The sequence below is a fragment of the Oncorhynchus keta genome, chromosome 1, assembly GCF_023373465.1.
Source record: "Oncorhynchus keta strain PuntledgeMale-10-30-2019 chromosome 1, Oket_V2, whole genome shotgun sequence".
Classification (NCBI taxonomy): Eukaryota; Metazoa; Chordata; class Actinopteri; order Salmoniformes; family Salmonidae; genus Oncorhynchus; species Oncorhynchus keta.
The window spans coordinates 88,141,537-88,152,932 of NC_068421.1; the positions used below are offsets into that span (position 1 = coordinate 88,141,537).

At 44.7% G+C, this 11,396-nt stretch overlaps 1 pseudogene; it reads left to right on the forward strand.

Moving 5' to 3' along the window:
* The window catches only part of LOC127931418 (coagulation factor XIII B chain-like), a 57,580-nt pseudogene that overhangs the window by 29,285 nt on the left and 16,899 nt on the right, over positions 1-11,396 (forward strand).

The following is an 11,396-nucleotide window of genomic DNA, read 5'->3' on the forward strand; positions in this document are numbered from 1 at the left end:
CCATACATAACACATGACATTAAACGTTTTCTTGCATATGAGATTTGAAGGACAATATTCCTGCTTAAATGATCAGGATGCAAACAACAGGAAGGAACACGTCATCAAGGGAATATGTGATGATGATGCAGTTGAACATCACAAGTTTTCTTATAAATATTGTCTGGTTGCTAAGATATTGGGGGAAAAATCCTTTATGTGTCTTTATATTGAACTTTGAGATTCATTCCCACACCACTAACGTTAGAAAGCTTGGTGTTGTGTGTGTGTGTGATAATTTTATTCCAATGAACAATTAAAATAATCAAGAGTAGATGAGTAAATATGAACCAGCAGCACTTTATTTCATGTTGGACAATCATGAAAAACCATACATTTATTCAGACAATGAATCTGAAAATAATTTGAGCAAACTATTGACAGGGGTTTGGCAATGAGGCAAGTTCATGACCCCGTTTAGACACTGCTGACGAAAATCAATGCTACCTGGGCTCAGTCTACTATGACCAGTACACTTAAAAGTGATATGATCCCCATGTGTGGCATAGACTTTAGTTTGATATTGCGGAGGATATTTAAATTGGATGTTCTGTGTGTTCATCAGCTCTTCGTCCACAGTGCAGGGTTCTGAAACGAGAAGATGGTACAGGAATCAGTGTGTGAACGTGTCCTTCAAGGGCCAAAGATATTTAGTTGTTTTTCATTTTAATTAATGATATCACTATACCCATAGATCCTTGAGGAATGTCACTTGTCAATGCCTCAGGAGCATGGTTCAACAGTTACCTTTCAATTCTAGATGCATTTTAAAATAATAATCAATTGAACTTGAATTCCATTCCATTCCCGATCGATGCACATTCTTCCACTGCAAATCTACCATTCCAGTGTTTTACTTGCTATATTGTATTTACTTTGCCACCATGGCCTTTTTTTGCCCTTATCTCACCTCACATGCTCACATCATATATAGACTTGTTTATACTGTATTATTGACTGTATGTTTGTTTTACTCCATGTGTAACACTGTGTCGTTGTTTGTTTCGAATTACTTTGCTTTTTCTTGGCCAGGTCGCAATTGTAAATGAGAACTTGTTCTCAACTTGCCTACCTGGTTAAATAAAGGTGAAATAAAAAATAAATAAATAAATAAATAAAGGGGAGTAAGCAAGCGAGACTTTGGGCCAATGTTATTTTAGACGGCTACTTACTCAGGCAGGTCATCGATCCTATCCAGATCCCGTCACGACACGTCTTGTACGCTGAAGGGGGATCAAGGATGTAGTAGTTCTGGCAGACATATTCAACTGATTCTCCATTTCTGTAGCGTTCTCTGGTACCGCCGTTTGTGTCTCCGTTCATGAGATGTGGAGGTGGTCCACAGAAATCCTTGGGCTCTAGGAAGACATGAGTGAGGTTATAAAATTACCTTTACTAGTCCTGTATTCAGGGATGGTCCTGGCCATTGCTTCCTGTATTAGTGGACCGATACAGACGTTTGTATGTTCATACCATTGTGGTCACATGTGAGAAAGTGAAGGAAAACACATCCTTACCAGTCTGAGCTGATGAAGCATCTACATTCACCCATACCACCAGACACAGCAGAGTCAGAGATGATTTCATGTTGATCAAATGGTAGATGCAGTAAAAATGGAAGGAGTAGAACATAAATAAACAGTTAATGTTAATGTTTGTCTACAGAGTTCCAGCCCCCAGGGAGCACTGAAGAGTGGGGGACTGAGCCAAAATGCTGGAATCATCAAACATATTGATTTCAATCTATTGCAGTAGAATCACAGGAAACATCACACAGTTCTTGTGAAAATGCTCAATATATAATATATAATATATAATATATTATATAATATATAATATAAGGCTTTGGGTGGTGGAAGTGCCCTCCAAATCATGGACATACTGTAATTGGACTGCTGTGTCATCACCTCTAGCAATGGGCTAATTATTCTAGTGGTTAGCGCATTGGACCAGTAACTGAAAGGTTGCTGGATCGAATCCCAGAGCAATCTGTCATCCTGTCCCTGAACAAGGCAGTTAACCCACTGTTCCCCGGTAGGCCGTCATTTTAAAGAAGAATTTGTTCTTAACTGACTTGCCTGATTAAATGTTAAAATGTGAAGATTTTTTTTCTGGTAACTACCTTCAAATGAATCAATTATTAATAGGTTATAATTGTCTAATTACCATATGTTCATGTAAATACCTGGTACTTTCTGTACTTTAAAATACAGTCCTACAGACTTACCTTGACACTCGATTGTCTTACTCCACTCTCCGTTCTTGCAAGTTGCTTTTCCTCTTGAGCCTGTGTTTGGGCCGCTAAGGCATCCATAATCTATTTTGTCCCCATTTTCATATCTCTCTCGGTCAGGAATCAGCAGCATTCTGGTGTCTGCACCCTCAGGTTTACTACAGTAATCTGCAAGTGAAGCACAGGCATGGACAAATACCCTCCTCCATACACTCTTTTGGCTCCTCCATTTCCACCACATCTTGTAAAAACAGTGTAACGTGTTACTCTGTGTGGAAATATCAATCCAATTGCAAGGTTCGACAGTAAAGCTTGTACGGGGGACAAGTGAAAATCAAAAAAGTTGGGCAAGCAAAATATAGACTTAAGTTGTTCGAATGGAAGTAAAAAAAACATTATAATGACATCAAACAATTACTCAGATCAGAATTGAATCAAAGTGTCCTCCGGATGTGATGTGTTGCGCACTGTTCTCACAATTTGGGGCGGCAGCATAGCCGAGAGCATTGGACTAGTAACCGTTTTTTTTTAAAGTAAAAAATAAATAAATATCTGCAGAGCACATCAGAATATAATGATTGTATTGCATTGAGAGCCACAAGCAGTTTTTCAATCATATTTTTGTACTCTACATTCGGAAAGTATTCAGACCCCTTGACTTTTTCCATATTTTGTTAAGTTACAGCCTTATTCTAAAATGTATTCAATTGTTTTTTTCCCTCATCAATCTACACACAATACCCCATAATTACAAGGCAAAAACTGTTTTTTAGACATTTTTGAAAATGTATTTAAAAAAGAAACATAAGTATCACAATTACATTATTAATCAGACCCTTTACTCAGATCTTTGTAGAAGCGCCTCTGGCAGCGATTACAGCATCAAGTTTTCTTGGGTAGGACGCTACAAGCTTGGCACACCTGTATTTGGGGAGTTTCTCTCATTCTTCTTGTCGCTGTACAGCTATTTGCAGGTCTCTCCGTCTTTACCTTAATCCTGACTAGTTTCTCAGTCCCTGCCGCTGAAAAACATCCCCACAGCTTGATGCTGCCATCCTATGCTTCACCGTAGGGATAGTGCCAGGTTTCCTCAAGATGTGACGCTTGGTATTCAGAGTCTTGTTTCTCATGGTCTGAAAGTCCTTTAGGTGCCTTGTCCTTCTGGAAAGTTCTCCCATCTCCACAGATGAACTTTGGAGCTCTGTCAGACTGACCATCGGGTTCTTGGTCACCTCCCCGACCAAGGCACTTCTCCCCCTTCTCCCCCGATTACTCAGTTTGGCCGGGCTGCCAGCCCTAAGAAGAGTCTTGGTCTTTCCAAACTTCTCCCACTTAATAATGTGGAGGTTACTGTATTCTTGGGGAGCTTCAATGTTCAAGAAATGTTTTGATACCCTTCCCAAGATCTGTGCCTCGACACAATCCTGTCTCAGATCTCTACGGACACACACGTCTTGGTTTTTGCTCTGACATGCACTGTCAACAGTGGGACCTTATTTAGAAAGGTGTGTGCCTTTCCAAATCATGTACAATAAATGTAATTTACCACAGGTGGACTCCAATCAAGTTGTAGAAACATCTCAAGGATTATCAATGGAAAAAGGATTTTGAGTCTCATATGTAAGTAAGGTATTTATGTTTTTTGTTTTAAACAAATGTTCCCAAATTTCTAGAAATCTCTTATCACTTTGTCATTGTGCGGTATTGCGTGTAGATTTATTTATTTAAACCATTTTAGAATAAGGCTGTAACGTAACAAAATGTGGAAAAATTCTATGGGTATGAATACTTTCCGAATGCACTGTAGTGTACTTAGTGAGTTATTTGCTCAGTTTTAGCTATTATTTTGTCTGCAAACAGGTTTCTTACGGGCATGAAACGTCAAGGGGGATGTTGCTCCAGGAGAGAGAGCAACATTCAATATGTAATTGAGGGAAAAGCTGTTTTTAAAACAATTATTTTTAAAGCGAGTGGAGTTCCAGCTTTCTGTGAGTTTAGCACATATTCTCAACATTAAATAATAAGGAAATGCAACCACTTTACAAACAGAGAATGTAATTGAGATGATGCACGAGTGGAACGGATTGGAGCGTGCTGTTTGTAGTGAATATATACTCTATATAGGTCTACCAACGGACAGGTATTGTTGGACATTACATTCACTGTTAGATCAATTACATTGCTATCGAGCAACAATATCAATAACAACAATAATATTACCCAGCTCTAGACAGATGGTATTCTACAGTTTTGTCTCATTCTCTGTATGGTAATAATAATGATACTAATGTATTTCATTTTGTAAAGTGTCTTCTTGCATCATACAACACAATTTGGACTTGAGCTTTCACACAAGTCAAAAATCTGTCTTACTTTTCCAAAGGACAAGTGGGTAATAAAGTTAATGTCAAATGTAGTAAACGCAATAAGCACTTCAATGTTTACAGTACTATAGTAATGCCATAGACATTAAACACACAAGAAGAAAGAGCATCCCCACCCCTTTTTTGGTTAAAAGCTGAGGGATGAAATGTTACCACTCTCAAATTCATAGACATAGCTATAGATGCAAGGATAGACCATCCATGATATCAACATTATACTTTGAACCATCTATTGAGGCTATATAGTGTTTGTTTACATTTACTTTGTTTACAAACAAAGGAGTAAAACAATCTTATATTTTGGGTTATGATGAGGTGCGACAGTTGAACTGAGCTCATGAGTCATTTATAAGTTATGTTCTTCAAGAATCATTTGGTCCATGTAATTCATTTAGAAGTCCAACAATGGGTGTAGCAACTGCAGATTGCCCCTTTAAACTGACCTTTGCCCTTGATGGTCTTATCCCACTCTCCGTTCTTACAAGTTGCAAGACATCCATACTCCACTTGGTCCCCATTTTCATAACGTTCTCGATCAGGAATCGGCAGCATTCTCATCCCTTCACCCTCAGGCTTACCACAATACTCTGCAGATGAAGCACAGCATGTTTGAACTATCAAAGTGCAACTAACTACATTGACTGAGATGGTCCCACTTCAAATGACATTCAGTTTATTAAGGCCTCATGATGCTTTCATCAGCACTACATAAATGTGTTACAAATCATCTACAACAGTATGTCATGCTTTATAAATGGTTCATAAATGGGACATAACTGTGTGAAATAATCACCAATGTCCAATGTGACATAACCCACTATGTCAAATATGATAAAATAATCTCCCAGTGCATTACTCATTGGCTTAATCTACCAACCAATCATCTCTACAAGAACTTCCCCCATGTGTCTTGTGCATTAGTCAGTCAGACGTCTTGGCAGTAAAGAGATTGTGTTTGTAGCTCTTATTGGGATAGTTCTCCCCACAATCGACCAAAGATTATAAGTGTGTAGTCTTTATTCATCTGTGTGAAGCCATTAACTAGCTCTGTCCTTTGATAATTAGCTAGATGGAAATTAGGGCTTGTTGTTTTTTCTCTCTCTTGAGGCTAGGGGAATGGTTTCCACTAGATAGCAAAACCACAAAGTCAAAATTGGTTAGGGTTAGGCATAAGGTGAGCAGTGTGGTAACGGTTAGTATTAGGTTTAAACTGAAACTCGAAGAAGGGAAATTGTGGAACTGGGCAGAGTTTATGACTTTGTGGCTGTGTTAACTTTTTGTTGTCAAAGGACATGATAACAAATTCTTTATTCAGTAAGGTCATTCCCATACAATTCTATGGTCACTCCCACTAAGGCCAACTTTGAATGGTTGATATCCCAGGCTTATATGTGTGCAATAGCCTGTGGACGAGGTTTGTATCTGGTCAAACACAATTATTTCCAGAAGTTTATTAAGGGATGGTAACAGGCTGATTGGTCAGCTATTTGAGCCAGTAAAGGGGCTTTAATATTCTTGGGTAGTGGGATTACTTTAGCTTGGCCTGAGGGCAATACGTAAAAAACAACAAAACAAATTCTATCCAACTTGAGGCTGAGAATATGGCACAACATACTGTTCATGGCTAACGATCCGGCAGGAATGGATGTCAGGTCCGGGCTTATGAAGAGGAGAGATGATGATCAGGACCAGGTGTGGAGATAGCTGATGGGATACAGGTGCGGGTAATCAGGAACTCCCCAACTGGCTACATTGCCCGGCAACCAGACAGGGTGCGTTCCAGGGCGCCGGAAAAAACACTCCAGGACAGAACACAGGCAAAAAACTCAGGAAGCGGGATTCGTGACAGTACCCCCCTCCGACGAGACGCCACCGGGCGGACTACCCGGAGCACCAGGGTGGAGGCGGTAAAAGTCACAGAAGCAGGTCGTCGTCAAGGATCTGACGCTCGAGGGAATCCAACTCCTCTCCTCAGGACCATATCCTTCCCAATCCACTAAATACTGGAACCCTCGACCCCGCCGTCTGGAGTCCATGATGCGGCGCACACGTGTAGACAGGACCACCTCCGATCATCCGAGGAGGAGGAGGGCAACAGAGGACTGAGGAGAACCGGCTTGAGGCAGGAGACATGAAAGGGTGGGATGTACTCTTAGTGTTGCAGGCAACTTGAGTCGGACCACAACAGGATTAATGATCTTCTCCACTACAAACGGACCAATGAACTTCGGTGACAGTTTCCTTGACTCAGTCCGTAGAGGAAGATCCGTGTAGCAAACCAAACCCTATCTCCGACGGTATAAGCGGGGGCTGGAATATGGCGACTTGATTCGCCTGGAGCTGATACCGGTCAGAAACCTATGGAGGGCATTCCTGGCCCGATGCCAGGTGCGGTGGCAATGACGAATGTGGGTCTGGACAGAAGGAACCGAGAGATCCCGCTCCTGAGAAGGAAACAAGGGAGGTTGGTAACCGTACAGGCACTGGAAGGGAGACATCCCAGTGGCAGATGAAGGGAGAGTATTATGAGCATACTCGACCCAGGGTAATGAGAGGACCAAGAGGTGGGATCAGAGGAAACAAGACAGCGCAGCATGGACTCCATCTTCTGGTTGGCTCTCTCCGCCTGACCATTAGATTGGGGGTGAAATCCAGATGTGAGACTGACTGTAGCTCCAATGGCCAAACAGAAGGATTTCCAGACAGCAGAGGTAAACTGAGGACCACGGTCAGAAACAATGTCACAGGGCAACCCGTGGACCTGAACACCTCCCTAACCAGGATCTCGGACGTCTCTGTGGCAGAAGGCAGCTTGGAGAGAGGAACAAAGTGGGCAAACTTGCTGAATCTATCCACAATGGTCAGAATAATCGTGTTACCAACAGAAGAGGGCAACCCCGTGACAAAATCCAGGGCCAGATGCGACCAAGGTCGCCAGGGAATAGGTAGGGGTGAAGAAGCCTAGAGCTGGCCCGATTGGTACTCTTATTCTGGGCACAAACAGGACAAGCGACAACAAACCTCCGGGTATCTTCTCCCATGGCGAGGCCACCAAAATCGTCTGCGCTGTAGCGCCATAGTCCGAGCAACACCAGGGTGACAAGCTATCTTGCTGGCGTGGGACCACTGAAGGACAGCAGAATGAACCGACTCAGGCACGAACAACCGACCGGGTGGACCATTACCGTGTCCGAAGAGCCGCCATCACCTCCTCCTCAATCCTCCATGTAACGGCTCCCACGACAACGTTCTGGGGAAGAATCGTCTCAGTCTTGGCCCCACTCTCCTCCGTCTTGGAGAACATCCGGGGACAGGGCGTCCGCCTTCCTGTTCTTCGATCCAGGTCGGAACGTCAGGGAAAAATTGAAGCGTCCAAAAAACAAAGCCCACCGGGCCTGACGGGAGTTGAGACGTTTGGCCGATTGCACGTAAGCCAGATTCTTGTGGTCAGTCCAGACCACAAGCAGTTTGCTCCACTCCCTCCAACCAGTGGCGCCACTCCTCCAAGGCAAGCTTCACAGCGATAAGCTCCCGGTTACCCACATCGTGGTTTCTTTCAGCTGGAGAAAGACGACAAGAGTAGAAGGCGCAAGGATGGGTTTACCGTCAGTGGAGCTCACGCTGGGACAGGATGGCGCCCACCCCCACATCAGACGCATCCACCTCCACAACGGGCTGACGGGAAGTGTCAGGTTGAGAGAGAATCGGGCGTTGGTGAATCGGCTCTTCAAATCTAGAAATGCTCGGTCTGCCTCCAGGAGACCAACAGAACTTCTCTGGTGCAAGGCGTCAGTACAGTTAAAGGGCGGCCACCCGGCTGTAATCCACGGATAAACCTCCGATAAAAATTTGCAAACCCCAGGAATCTCTGGAGCTGCAATCTCGTACCGGGCTGGACCCAATCCCGAACCGCCGAACTTTCTCTTGGTCCATCTTGATCTCTCCCCTGGAGATGATGTACCCGAGGAAGGGCGCCGTGTGGGCGTGAAAATCACACTTTTCAGCCTTCACGAACAGACGGTTCTCCAACAGCCGCTGCAGGACCTGCTTGACATGCTGAACGTGGCTAGAAAGCTCATTCGAGAAGATGAGGATATCATCCAGGTAAACGAACACAAAAATACCAATCATATCTCTCAGAACGTCATTCACCATACTTTGGAACACAGCAGGAGCGTTGGTCAGTCCAAACGGCATCACCTGGTACTCGAAATGTCCCATCAGAGTATTGAACCCAGTCAACCCCTCTTTGATCCGAACCAAATGATAAGCATTACGTAAATCAAGCCTCAGTAAAAACCGTAGCTTACCCTGTAAAGAATCGAAAGCCGAGCTCATCAAGGGCAGGGGATACTTGTTCTTGACCGTAATATCATTCAAACCCCGATAATCAATACACGGTCGAAGAGATCCATCCTTCTTGCTCACAAAAAAAATCCTGCTCCCAGAGGTGATGACGAGGGCCGAATGAGACCTGCAGCTAGAGACTCCTTGATGTAGGTCTCCAAGGCCTCACGTTCAGGTCGAGAGATACTGTATAACCGTCCCTTGGGAAAGGCAGCTCCAGGAAACAGATTAATCGCACAGTCATAAGGTCGGTGGGGAGGAAGGGGACAGAGCCTTCTGCTTTACTGAATACTTCACCCAACTCGTGATATGTTTCTGGAACCAGGGACAAATCAGGAGGAGCAGAGTCACTGACCTGACTGGAAACGACAGGAGAACAGGCAGTCCTAAGGCAGTTAGCATGACAATCAATGCTCCAACTAGTTACCTTACCCTTCACCCAATCAAGCGAGGATTGTGTTCCTTCAGCCAGGGGTAACCAAGAACCAGAGGAACATGGGTCGAGGACAGAATGAAGAAGAGATAAACTCTGAATGATTCCCCGACAACAACATCTTAACCGGTTCATTCCTCATAGTGATCCGTGCCAGACTACTGCCGTTCAGAGTGGTTGCTTCAATGGCTTCCGGCAATTGCTCCTTGGAAGCCCCAGCTGTTCCACCAAGTCGGCATCAATAAAGCTGCCATCGGCACCTGAATCGATAAGCGCTCATCTCTAAGCTCGGATCCTTATTCATAAGGGTCGCAGGAAAACGGGGTCTGACAGGATCTTTGAGAGGTTGAAACTGGCTCGCTAAAATTCCTCCCAAAACTAGCGAGCAGGGCAGTTTAACGGGTGCTGTGGACAAGCGGAGATGTAATGTCCCGAGCTACCACAGTAGGGACAGCTGTTGGTCTCACGTCTGCGTTGGCGCTCCTCCTTAGTTAGCCCGTGTCGCCCCACTTGCATTGGTTCAGGATCGTGGTGGCAAGACCCCTCCACTAATCCCGTGTGGGGAATAACAATCAATACGTTCTGGTTCACTTCCTGAACCGAATGGTAACCGAGTTGCTGATTGATTGGATGAGGCCCCACTGCTTCTCCCCTCCCTTCTCTCTCGGACTCTATTATCTACCCGAATAGATAAACTGACCAAGCTGTCCAGGTCACTAGGCTCTGGATAGGATATCAGCTCGTCCTGAGTTGCTCCGACAACCCCTGGTAAAAAGCCGCTTGTAGTGACTCCTCAGTTCCAACCACTCTCCACAGACAATGTCCTGAACTCGATCATAAAGTCTGCCACACTGCGAGCTCCTTGGCGAAGAGAGAACAAACGTTTAGCTCGCGTCCTACCTCGGACTGGATGGTCAAAAAGCTTTCTCATCTCTCCCGTGAACTCCTGGTATGAAGCCATGCAGGTCTCCTGTCGTTCCCCAAACGGCTGAAGCCCATTCCAGAGCTCTTACACGCAGCAGTTCAATAACAAAGGCGATCCTAGCCTTGTCAGTGGCGTAAGAATGGGGCTGCAGATCAAACACTAACCCACACTGCATAAGAAACTAACGGCATCTTCCCAAATCCCTTCATATGTTATCACGGCATCGGTACGCTTGGGTTCACGGAAGGAAACCGCACCAGAGCACGGGCAGGTGAGATGGATTGAAACAGGTGGTGAATGAATCGCCGGCAAACCAGGCTGATCCTGGATTTGTAGTCAAGCTAGCAGATAAGTTCTGGATTGAACCCGCTATCTCCTGTAAGCGCCGTCTTGTGTTGTCCCAATGTCTTCCCCTGCTGGGTAATGGCATAGCGAAGCGGAGTCAGGTCCGCTGGGTTCATCCTTGGTGGATCGTTCTGTCACGTTCTTTCAAGAATCGGACCTAGAAGCAGACCAGGACAAGGAGAGTAGGAAGAAGGTGAGTATTTATTTACAAGTGAATGTGAATGGGTAGATATATCCAGGTGGCGTGGCGGGCAGCGGTGGTGAGTTGATGGGAGTAAATAGGTGGATCCAATGGAGTGGCGGAATCCTCCAGACGACCAGGTGGGAATGGGATTAAATGATCCGAGGTGAGTAACTGAAGACAGAACAAAGCGGAAGTAGAGATTCAAGGCAAGCAATAAGTAAAAACCAACAAAACAAATTCTATCCAGCGAGGCTGATACTATGGCACAACATACTGTTCATGGCTAACTGATCCGGACAGGGAATGGATGTCAGGTCCGGGCTTATGAAGAGGAGAGATGATGATCAGGACCAGGTGTGCGGGATGGCTGATGGGATACAGGTGCGGGTAATCAGAACTCCCAACTGGCTACATTGCCCGGCAACCAGACAGGGTGCGTTCCAGGACGCGGAAAAAACACTCCAGGACAGAACACAGGCAAAAAACAGACTCAGGAAACGGGATTC